The sequence below is a fragment of the Cupressus sempervirens genome, chromosome 3, assembly GCF_028749045.1.
Source record: "Cupressus sempervirens isolate cs-2001-9-10 chromosome 3, ASM2874904v1, whole genome shotgun sequence".
Lineage (NCBI taxonomy): Eukaryota > Viridiplantae > Streptophyta > Pinopsida > Cupressales > Cupressaceae > Cupressus > Cupressus sempervirens.
In genome coordinates this window covers 310,617,236-310,628,957 of record NC_143120.1, presented here as the reverse complement: position 1 = coordinate 310,628,957, position 11,722 = coordinate 310,617,236, and positions in this window count along the sequence as shown.

Here is an 11,722-nt window from a genome sequence, read left to right as displayed (position 1 = left end):
TTACTTAATAATAATATATTTAGGAGATCATTTTTAAATAAATGCTAAATATTATTATTACTTAAGTTAATAAATATTTTATCAATTAATGCTTCGAAAATAAATTAACGAGTGAAAAAAAATCAATTTATTAAAGATATTTAAAATTGCATAAGGTATGCATGAAATCTCGAAAAAGGTAATAAAGAGTTAGAAAGTTGTGACCAAGGAGTTCCCTAGGGTGATTGCACAATCAGTGCCCTGAATTTAGGAGAACTCCTTATCAGCAATTGAGGGTCCATTTTCCAAGGACCGGGAATTTTGGAGAAGGGAATTTTCAGAGAGAAAGTTTTGAGAGAGGAGATTTCTCTCACAATCTTTGCGTGTTTGGGAATTAGCATCAGAACCAGATAGATCCTTGTGTTTTGTTCACCTAGTTAATTATGAAATTTAATATTTCTGTCTTCTTCGTGATTGTTGAAATCAGTTTTCCAAATCTCATCACCTCTCATCAACTCCTCTCGCGATGGCAGGGAAGGCTATTAGCGGCCATTAAAGGCCATACGACAGGCTTGCTGCCATGAACAACAAGTACACCTATTGTCATGGCAGTAGGGTTGTCACGGCAACAAAGCCTACGAGCTAAAAATAATATCGTAGGGTGTGTTTTTTTAATTTTATTTAAAAAATTATTATTATTTTATTAATAGTTTTATTATTAAGTTTTTATTAATTATTAAGTTAATTATTTAATGAATATTTAATATAGTTATTATAATAAGTTATTAATAATTTTATTTATATTTTTGTTAATTATTTTTTATTAATTATAATTAATAATATATTAATATAATTTCTTTTATAATGATTAGTTAAATTTAATTAAACGAAGTTTAATTAAATTTTATAGGATTAAGTTTAAATTTATTCATTATGTTATTTTTTAATGATCTTTGATTATTAAAATAATAATTTGAAATAAATTATTAATTATCTCATAAGTTAAGGGTAATTATGCGATATATTCAAATATAAGAAATGAGTTAATTGTAAGGGTAAACTGTGAATCTCTTCTACTTGAAACATACATTGAAACAAATGCTTAAACCTTACTGTTAACTCAACTATGTGTTTTCAAAATCAAACCAAACTATGAAACTACACTATGACCTGTATGTTATCTATGTTTTGGGTTTGGGTTGACTAGAGTGTTGACCAATTTTAGGATTTCTACTAGAGGCTTGGGAGTTCTATGTTTGTGATATTATGATTTGATCTTGATCTTTTAAACTCAACCACGGTAATGTGTCTGGTATGATTTATGTTGAGTTTGGATCTATTGTTCATTATTGCTTTTAGTTTCTTGTGTGATAATGTGAGGAATGGTATGACATAATTGACTTGACCTTTAGGTCTTCGATCAGTATTTTTGGGATGCTTTCCAATTGCTTGTAAAGAACTGATGGATTATTGTGAATTATCTTTTGATGCTTTCCAATCACTTGTATAGGACTAAGGGAAATACTATGATTCTTGATTTGTGCTTTTATGAGCTTAGGGTAGGTTATCTATATGTAATGTCAGGAAGTGGCTTGCAATGGACGGCAGGGCCCAAAGTGGCTACCAGGATAACCCATTGTAAGTTGTTTAATAAGTGAAAGCACTACAATAAATGAGAGTAAAATGAACCTAATAAGAGTATTTGTATGTTCTTACACATGCCTTGAGTGCTAGTACAGAATAATATGGGAGTAGAGAGGACGCTTGGTTGTGACCATGCATCGTTAGTATGCCTTATCAGTACGAAAGGATACTAGTGCTGTATAGAATCACTAGGGGGTCGTGTCAAGTTAGACTGCTAGGGTAACTCTAGCGTTGATTCATGCAATGCCACTTGCTCGCTTACATAGTAGTTTCCCTACATGTCTTTGTTTGCCTCTGGGTCTAGATGTTGATTTATCTTGGAACCTTTGAGTTAGATTACTTTAGGGTTTCTTTGATTTAGATATCACTTTTGATTTTTGGATTGATATCATGTTTGGGACTTGAGACTATCTCCTCAGTGTGGTGTGAGTGGACCTTTTTGGGTTACCACAAGGTCGAGTGGTAGTGATTTTTATTCTTACCTTTGAGATCCGTTCGTTGATGCCATGGTTGGAGTTCCTTGCCTGCATTTCCTTTCATTCTATCTTGTGTATTATGATGGATGGTTGTATCTTTATGATGGATGGTTATATCTTTATGATGGATGGTTTCACTTATTGTATTGTACTATGTTTCATGGATTTGAAAGGGCTGATGTAATCTATTTTTTTATAAATGTATATTCTTTCAGCCTTTCATACCCTATGACATGTATAGTGGATGAGTGAGCATTCTGAATTTCTATTGTCAAGTGGCATTCAAAACAAATGTATATTATTTAGATGGACTTGGACTTGTAGTTATTCTTTCATGTAGATGTGTGATTTATTTGACTTGGTATTAATTTAATTTAAATGTGATTCAACGTCTTGGGATCCTTAAGGGATGTAATCTATTATGTTTGCTTATGTATGATTGTATGTTATTGCGTCTACTACTTTATGATTGATGTGTATATTGTTCTTTAAAAAAAAATGTTTCAAAAACTTAGTAAAACTTTAGGTTATTTCTTTTGGATCCCTTAGTGGAGTGTGACATGTGTGTACACACACACACACACACAAACATATAGAAAAATATATATTTCCTCTTATTATTTTGTGTTGGTCGATTGTTATTCGGTACTTCATGTTTAGTTCTTCTTTCTGGTTTTAATAATTTCTCATTTTCTTTTTTCTTTCTTTAATTTTATTTTTTCCACACAAATTTCTTATTTAATCCACAAAATGAGTTTGTGTTTCCTTTTTCATTTTTGTCTTCATATTTAGTTATGTTCTTGCTCTTAAATATATATATATATATATATATATATATATATATATATATATATATATATATATATATATATATATATAGCCCTCCCTTTTGTTATTATATATTTATAATCAATACATTTTGCACATAGAGTTATATATTTGTATATATATATATATATATATATAGTAAAAAAATTGTTTTATTTTTCTAGGTTCACTAATTTTTTAAATATTTGCATTTATAATTATGTAGATATCATGTTGGTATATAATAGAAATTTACACACTATTCTATATATCTATTTATTAATCTCTCGTATTTTCCTTGGTGATCGCTTAAACATACCTACTAGTCATAGTCTCTTACATTCTTTGATACACACACACACACACACACACACACACACACACACACACACACATACACACATACAATCTTAGATATACATGTATGTACATAAACACACACACACACACACACACACACACACACACACACACACACACACACACACATTAAATCTTAGATATACATGTATGTACATAAATATACATATTTATCTTTAATTTTGGTGTATCCTGTTTTTTATTTATTATATAGTTTTAGGACTAATCGCTTTGTCCTCTCTTTTTATCTTTATATTCTCTTTTCTTCATCTCATTTTTCTTTGTCCTTTCTCTTTTTTTTTTTTTAAATTCTTCTCTTGATTTGTGTGTTGCCTATCCTTGCCCCTCTCTCTTTTCTTTTTTATTAAGCCTAAGTCTGCAACATATTATACTTTTGCATTCATCAACTATATAAAATACACTAAATAATTCTTAGTAGCAAATAAAAATATGAACTAATGTTTACCCCAAAAATTTCGCCCAAAGAAAAGCAATATGGAGGAAGTCTCCCAAAAAAGGGGTCATATAACACCAAATAAAATGAACCAATCAAATTTGAGAGAAATACATTCTATAATATATAAAATTCATAAATAAATATTTGAAATTTACAAATATTTAAATAATAATCTCTAACTGGTGGAAAATAATTCAAAATAGGAGAACGTGAATGCCAATAAGATTTTAATGTAGTGAGGTTCGTATAGTCTAAAAAGAAAGTTCCACCATAATCAGTTCCCTTTTTCATTATTATTATTATTATTATGTAAGTGCAAATAATTAAGTTCACATGTTAACATATTTTCTTTTCTTTTTTAATATTTGTATCATTCTAAATTGTAAGCACTTGTGTTATCTACAATTTAATGATTGGTTACCTTGTTCCTTAGTGTGTTTGCATTATAACACCTTTCAATTACACTTAATACATACCTAATTCAAGTTGAGTCATTTTACCTCACTAACTTATGCAAAAATTGAGGTATGAGTTAATCTCTTTGCATCCTCCTCTATTTTTCTTCCAATGAAAAGTTCATTTCCCTCATAGGCCTTATTTTTACCTCGAAATTCAATTGCATCATCAGAATCAACTACAATTCTTAATCTCATACCATTGAATCTCTCATTGCCCATCTTTCAAGATCAACAAATTCCTCATGGGATTAGGTCAAATTTGGCCTTTCGCTTGGAACTAGATTGAATTTGGCCTTGTCCCTAGGAATTTGTTCCCATATTTGGGGCTCGAGGCTATTTTGATGATTTTTAAAAATTCCCATATTTGTGGTTAACAACTTAATTCTGATTCCCAGAATCACAAAAAAAAACCTAATTGCTTCATTTTTGAATAAATGGAATCAAGTGTAAGGTGAAACCCCCAATTTGATTACAACAAGAAATTACAAGGTAGAAGCCCTAGTTTGATGACATCCATCAAAGTAAGGGTTGACTATTGAAGACCCCATTCAAGCATTTACGACTTCTAACCGAACATTCAAGATGACATTTTTTACATCATGGAGTTTCAAATGAATTGTGAGGATGGCTAGGTGTAATTTGTCCCTTGGGAACTTGGTATGATTTTATTATTATTTTCAAATCTATATTTTGATACTTCATGCATACATGCTTACATTTACTTACATCCAAAAATATATTGTTTACATTTACATGGTAGGGTCTCACTCTATTCACACATAGGGTTAAATCTAGGAATTTTACTTTGACATTCAAGCTCATTTTCATTCTAGACACACTCTAGATTCACAAGCACATCACATTTTGCATATTCTAACAACTATCCATTAAGGTGGGAATCACCAAAATGGGGGGTTGGCTAAGAAAAAACCCTACAAAGCCAAACATGCACACACACACATTTTCTAAATTTACAGGTTCCAGAAGCACATGTATAGACGTAGATCTAAAACTTATTTTGACATACCTTTTGAGATCCACCTTTTTATTTCAATTTTCATCAGTCTCGAGACTAGGCTAAATTTGACATGTTCCTAGACTAGGTCAACTTGGTTCAGCCTTATCCTCTTGTAGAATAAAAAGTGACAAATCTGTAAGTTGCAGATTCTAGGTTGTCGTATCTAAAAATTAGAGAAGTCTAGGACTTTGATAGTTAGGAAAATCAACTTCAAAGTATTATCTTCTTCACTCATTTTCAAGTGCACACATCTAATCCTAGTTCCTTGCATCTACTTTTATAGATCAAATTTGGCTTTTAGATTTATATATTATTTATCATATTCTTATTTGGAATTAAACAAAATCCAGCCCTAGAAAGCATAGATCTGGTTGAATTTGTACCCTAACTATGTTGTACTTATTAGATCTACCTTGTACGCAAGGGTTTTTATTCCAATGTATAGTGGAGTGTTGAGATAATGGGTGTTGCACACATTGCATAATATTGTTATATTTTATTAATTTATTTTATTATGTAATGTTGCACCTAGATGGACATGCAACATGTAAAGATTTCCATGGAATATTCTTGATGAGTTGTATTGTAACATTGTGAAAATATTTCATGTAATTATTTAATATTGGGGAAAAGAATTAAATGCCCAATATTAAATGTGGGGTCAATGGGTTAGGTAGCACATGGTTTTAGCACATGGTTTATGTAATACCACTTAGTGGTTTTGTGGGACTTGCTACTATATAAGCAGTCACAAGGGTAGTTGTTGGTATGAGTGTGAGAAAGGTAAGAGTCGAGTGGGACAAGGCTTGACAGGTTAGCTAAGGGAGCATTTGTGAAGGTTGGAAGCATGGCATGGGATGTGTGGATTCATGCTTGTTCACATAGTTTGCTCGGTTGTGGCTATGGTCATGAAGGCTTCTATGGTTGTATTGAAATGGTGTTTTTTTTTGAATAATACATGGTGATGGATGCTTTTGGAGGTTGGGTTTTTCCCTCAATGAGGGTTTCCCAAGGTATATCTTGTGTCACAATTTTGTGGGTATGTTGTCTATTCTCTTGCATGTGGATTTTAATTCTGTGTTTATTTCAAATCTATTATGGGCTATGTGGAAATTTTTATATTCTTTCTTGCCAAGTTTCCTTACAAGTGGTATCAGAGCTATGGTTTTATTATTGTAACCCTAGATTGAATCCATGGGAATGCATGAGAGGATAAAAGAAAAGGGCAAGATATATCAACGATTTATTGTAGATCTGAGGGTTTTGGGTTTGTTGTTATGATGGGATGTTAAAAGATTTGGGCATGTGAAATTGTTGCGCAAAAGGATTTTTCAGATGTTTCATTTAAATGAGGGTTTTGGGGGGTAGCTTGTAGAAATGACCTCCTGGGTAAAAACAAACCTCACCATTGGATCCAGGTCGACATTTCCATAAATTTTGATATATAATATGCCCTAGTTTGGCCATGTTTAGAAGAAATGAAAGAGTTTTTTGATTTCAACCCATGAGGGCCATCAAATTTAATTCTGTCAAAATTTTTGTCACAAAAAATAAAAAATAAAAAATCGCAGTGAAAATGGTAAAAAGATTGTCTTAGTAAAACGGCCATAACTTTCTCTCAGAATATCAGATTTTAGAGTTCTTATAGGCGTTGGAAAGCTAATTCAAAGCACTACAACATGGTATAGGTTTGGTTCTATGATTTAAAAATTTTGTTAGGTTTTAAGAGCCCTAAAGGCATATGTTTATTTTGAGCACGAATTGGAGCATAACTTGGGTATGTAGAGTCAGATTTTGGACTTCGAGTAGTCAACGAAAAGCTCTTGGAGAGCTCTTCACATTGGTTCAGATTTGGTGTAGGTTTGACATGATTTATTTAGTGATATATTGATCTGAATAGTTTGTAGTTATTGATTTGAATAGTTTGTAGTTACTATGCTAACATTGTGAGTTTATGGCAATGAAGATTTAAGATTTGATGTCATTGTATACTCAGTTCATTATTCAGATTGGTCTCATGATGATATGATTATCAGTGTTTGGTTTGGATATGTATGATGACTTATTGGATCTACAAGTTGTGTAGTGTTGTAAGCAGTCTATACTTATAGGTTGCATTTATAGCTTGGTCATGGGTTGTCTTTGCCCATTGATCTTTCATTAATGATGCATGTTCAGATTGGTGGCTTGGATTTGGGTTGTCTATGCCCTAAGTCACATGATTTGCTAATTTTTCTTCATGTAGAAGGGATGAGATGTTGTTACCAGGTACAGTCATGGTGGAGGATTGTGGTTTACTATTTTATGTTGATAGGTTAGACATATTGAGAGCCAGATGCTCGGTTCATGGATGTGATCATGGTGCCATGGATTTTGGCATGACATGATTGGTTATACAGGTACATCCTTCATGTTCATTAGCTTGGATTTTTTGATTCAGTTATGGTGGTATATCTTCTTGGTTGAGGATCATGGTTATTTGGTTTCTTTTGAAGATCTCATGATGTGCACTTTGAGTTCTTTGATGGTTTGATGCCTTGGTGTATTCTCATGGTTAGAGGATGGTTTTTCATCATTATGTCATGGATAGCTTGGATACATAGTTTAGTGGGAGCTTGTGACAATAATGCGGTGATAGTGCAGGATTAGTTCCTGGTTTGGTTTGGATCTTCATGTAGGAGATGGATTTTATGATGCCATAGGTGACTTGGTACCACAATTGAGTGGGAGTTGTTGGCATTGATATATTTATTGAGTGTTTGCAAATGTTGAAGGTTTGTCTTAGATCCTGTTGCTGCAGAAGCATTTGTTATCTTCATGGTATGCAGAGATGGTTCTTCATGGTGTGTGGAGATGGTTTTCTTCATGGTGTATGGAGATGGTTGCATTTTGAGGACTCACAGGGTTCTTGGTAAAGGTATGGTTTATGCTTTTATTTGGAATGTTATCCTTGGTGTGAGGATGGTTTTATTATTATGTCATGGTATACTCTTGATATGCATTTAGAGTTGTGACATGTTATAGTATGTTCATGTGGAGCATGTTATCTCTTTGGTTGAGATGGTTAGATCATGTTGTCATGTTTATGTTCCTAAGGCCATGGTTGAAACTTTGACATTGATCTTGGTTTAGTTTCTTGGTATTGAGTACACTAATCATAAGCTAGATACTTCATGATATTGCTATGTTGCATTTGGAGTTGGCATGGATTGATTGGTTACAAAGTCCTCATGGATACTTAGAGATGGTGGTGATGCTGATTTCTCTTGGATTAGAGAAGTATTTGTTGGGACGATTGATAGTTTTCAGCAGGAAGTCTGAGGGGCAGTCACCTGAAATGGACTTGAGAGGAGATTGTTCTTAGACGAGTCTTGGTTGGAGACTTGGTTATCTTGATGAGCATTCTCATTCCCCACTCTTGGTCTACTCGGCAGTTTGCTACTTGAGAGGTATAGCCCATTATTTTTCTCAGGTTCATTATATTTATGCTTGTCTTTCAAGGATATGGATCTTGACCTATGGTACACGAGTTAGTTCTGGAGGGTTCATTTGAGAGATGGTTAAGCATTGGTTATCTCCATGTGCATATGTTGTTATGTTGGTTGAGTTTGGGAGATGGTTTGATATTGGGCATATTCTTTGGTTTAGGAATAGTTTTATGAGTTTGATCTTCTAGTGAGAGGCTCAAATTCATGATTAGTTATATGGTATGGTTTGGGTGTTGTTGAGGCTTGTTGTTGGGGTTTTATGGAGGAGATCATACTTGCACAGTTTACATCTAGAGGTGTGTGTAGAAGGAAATGATACATGTTATGATTTGCATGGTTTCTCTTGGTCTTGGTTATCTTCCTAGATGTTCGGTTTCACTTACATTGGATTTGAGATTGGTTAGAGATTGTGATCACTGGTTTGTGCTCATGTATGTCATGTGAAAGATGACATGGTTATTCCTTTATCTCTTTCCTCTATTGGTTGTGGATAATTTGGGAGACTATTGGAGACTTGTTATGAGAGTTGTTCTTGCAGGATATCGGTTTATGTATTGTGGATGTCCTTGATACTACGTGGATTCACTTCTTTGAAATGTTGTGAGTGAATTGGTTATAGATTTGAAATTATCTTTTGCAGTGGGAGCTTCTTGGTATATATGTGGTAGGTATTGCTCTTGAGGCTTGTGATTGCAGGTTATAGATTGGATATGTTGACAATATGAGATTCACTTAGCATACCTTTGGAGGTATGGATAGTTGGATGGGTTTGGCACTTTGTTGTAGGTGCTATTTCAGCTATAGATATTTTGACAACTATGGATACATGTGATTATCTTTGGATTAGGTTATTTGTGCTTGGAATTCAGTTGGTTCATGATTTTATGATCTTCTAATGTAACAGGTTGGGTGGCTTTCTCTTTGGATGGCTTCCATGTATGTCTAGTGACAGTGGCATAGTAGGAGGTGAGATCATTCATGTTCGAGATGCTAGATACTTTGATTTTTTTGTAGGTACCAAGATGGAGCACTTGGTGTATTTTGATCCATGATGGTGGATGTGCTGGGAGGGATTGTTCCCTTGTTCATTTATGTGGCTATGGATTGACCCTATGCAATGTATACAACAAGTGAGAGATTTTTGAGATAATGGGTGTTGCACACATTGCATAATATTGTTATATTTTATTATGTAATGTTGCACCTAGATGGACGTGCAACATGTAAAGATTCCCATGGAATATTCTTGATGATTTGTATTGTAACATTGTGAAAATATTTCATGTAATTATTTAATATTGGGGAAAAGAATTAAATTTCCAATATTAAATGTGGGGTCAATGGGTTAGGTAGCACATGTTTTATGTAATACCACTTAGTGGTTTTGTGGGACTTGCTACTATATAAGCAGCCACAAGGGTAGTTGTTGGTATGAGTGTGAGAAAGGCAAGAGTCGAGTGGGACAAGGCTTGACAGGTCAGCCAAGGCAACACTTGTGAAGGTTGGAAGCATGGCATGGGATGTGTGGATTCATGTTTGTTCACATAGTTTGCTCGGTTGTGGCTATGGCCATGAAGGCTTCCATGGTTGTATTGCAATGGTGTTTTTTGCTGAATAATACATGGTGATGGATGCTTTTGGAGGCTGGGTTTTTCCCTCAATGAGGGATTCCTAGGGTATATCTTGTGTCACATTTTTGTGGGTATGTTGTCTATTCTCTTGCATGTGGATTTTAATTCTATGTTTATTTCAAATCTATTATGGGTTATGTGGAAACTGTTATATTCTTTCTTGCCAAGTTTCCTTACATGGAGTGCCCCATCACTGTAGATTTGGTAAGTGATCCACAAGTTAGCATTTCTCACCATTTCTCATTATACATTATTAAATTGTGTGAATTATTAGATAAAAGATACCATATTTAATATTAGAATTTTTAATATTAAATATTAAATTGTGAAATTTGTAAATTATAATATTAAAGTTTATATTATAATTTTACTTTATGTGTAGCTAGATGTGATTTAATAAAAGAAACTATCACCTTTATATTTACTATTGGGAAAATTCATTCTTATTTTTATTAGTTTGAATTATCACGCATATTTTAAGTTTTCAATTCGATATAATTGGAAGGATTAAAGTTTGAGTCGATAATTGAGAGGAGGATCATCATTACTTATAATTTTATTTTAAAGTTTGTATGAGATATGTTTGAAAGGGGGTGAGAAAATTGTAGTTTGATTTAGTTTTTTTTAAGTAGAAGTCAATTAGCTTGTATAAATATATTAATATAAGAAAGATTACATATTACAAAAATTGGTGTGCCGCTTTGATCAACCCAAATTTAACCTTGATATACATAGTACAACACATGAATTTCGTCCAAAATTGAAGCTAATTATAGAACAACAATGGATATCTAGTGGATCTATTAAATACATAGCAGAATGAAACCTTTTCAAACACATTCCATAGAATAAAATAAAAGATAATTACATACAAAAAATAAGGAACTAAGAGAGCATATTCTTTGAAACCAAAAACTAAATAACTAGGCAATAAGGGCCCATAGTTTAGTCCTCCATTAATTCAAGCTAAAATTCATTTTCCCATTGAAAATCATGTGAATCAGTAGCTGAGATATGATTTTTAAGGTTCATGATGCATGCTTGAGAAGGGCGATGAGAAGAAGTAGCATTGCCTAGAATAATTTCTTCATTATTTTTATGCATGACAAAAATGGGAGGATTTAATGTTAAGAAAACATGTGTCACAACCATGCAATATTTTCTAGATAGTTTGAAAAGTAGTTGGGAAGTTCTCCACATATCAATTCCTTGGAAAAGGGAATATTAGGTGACAAAATATGTCATGTCCATATTAAAATATAGGAGGGTCATTTTTAGAATAAATATGACACATGTTATGACATTTGTGAGGGTCAAAAATAGGGGATACAACTTTGGATGTGAGACATTATTTTTAACCTAGTTTGTGCTTATTTTGGGCAACACAAGTCATGCATGTACAAC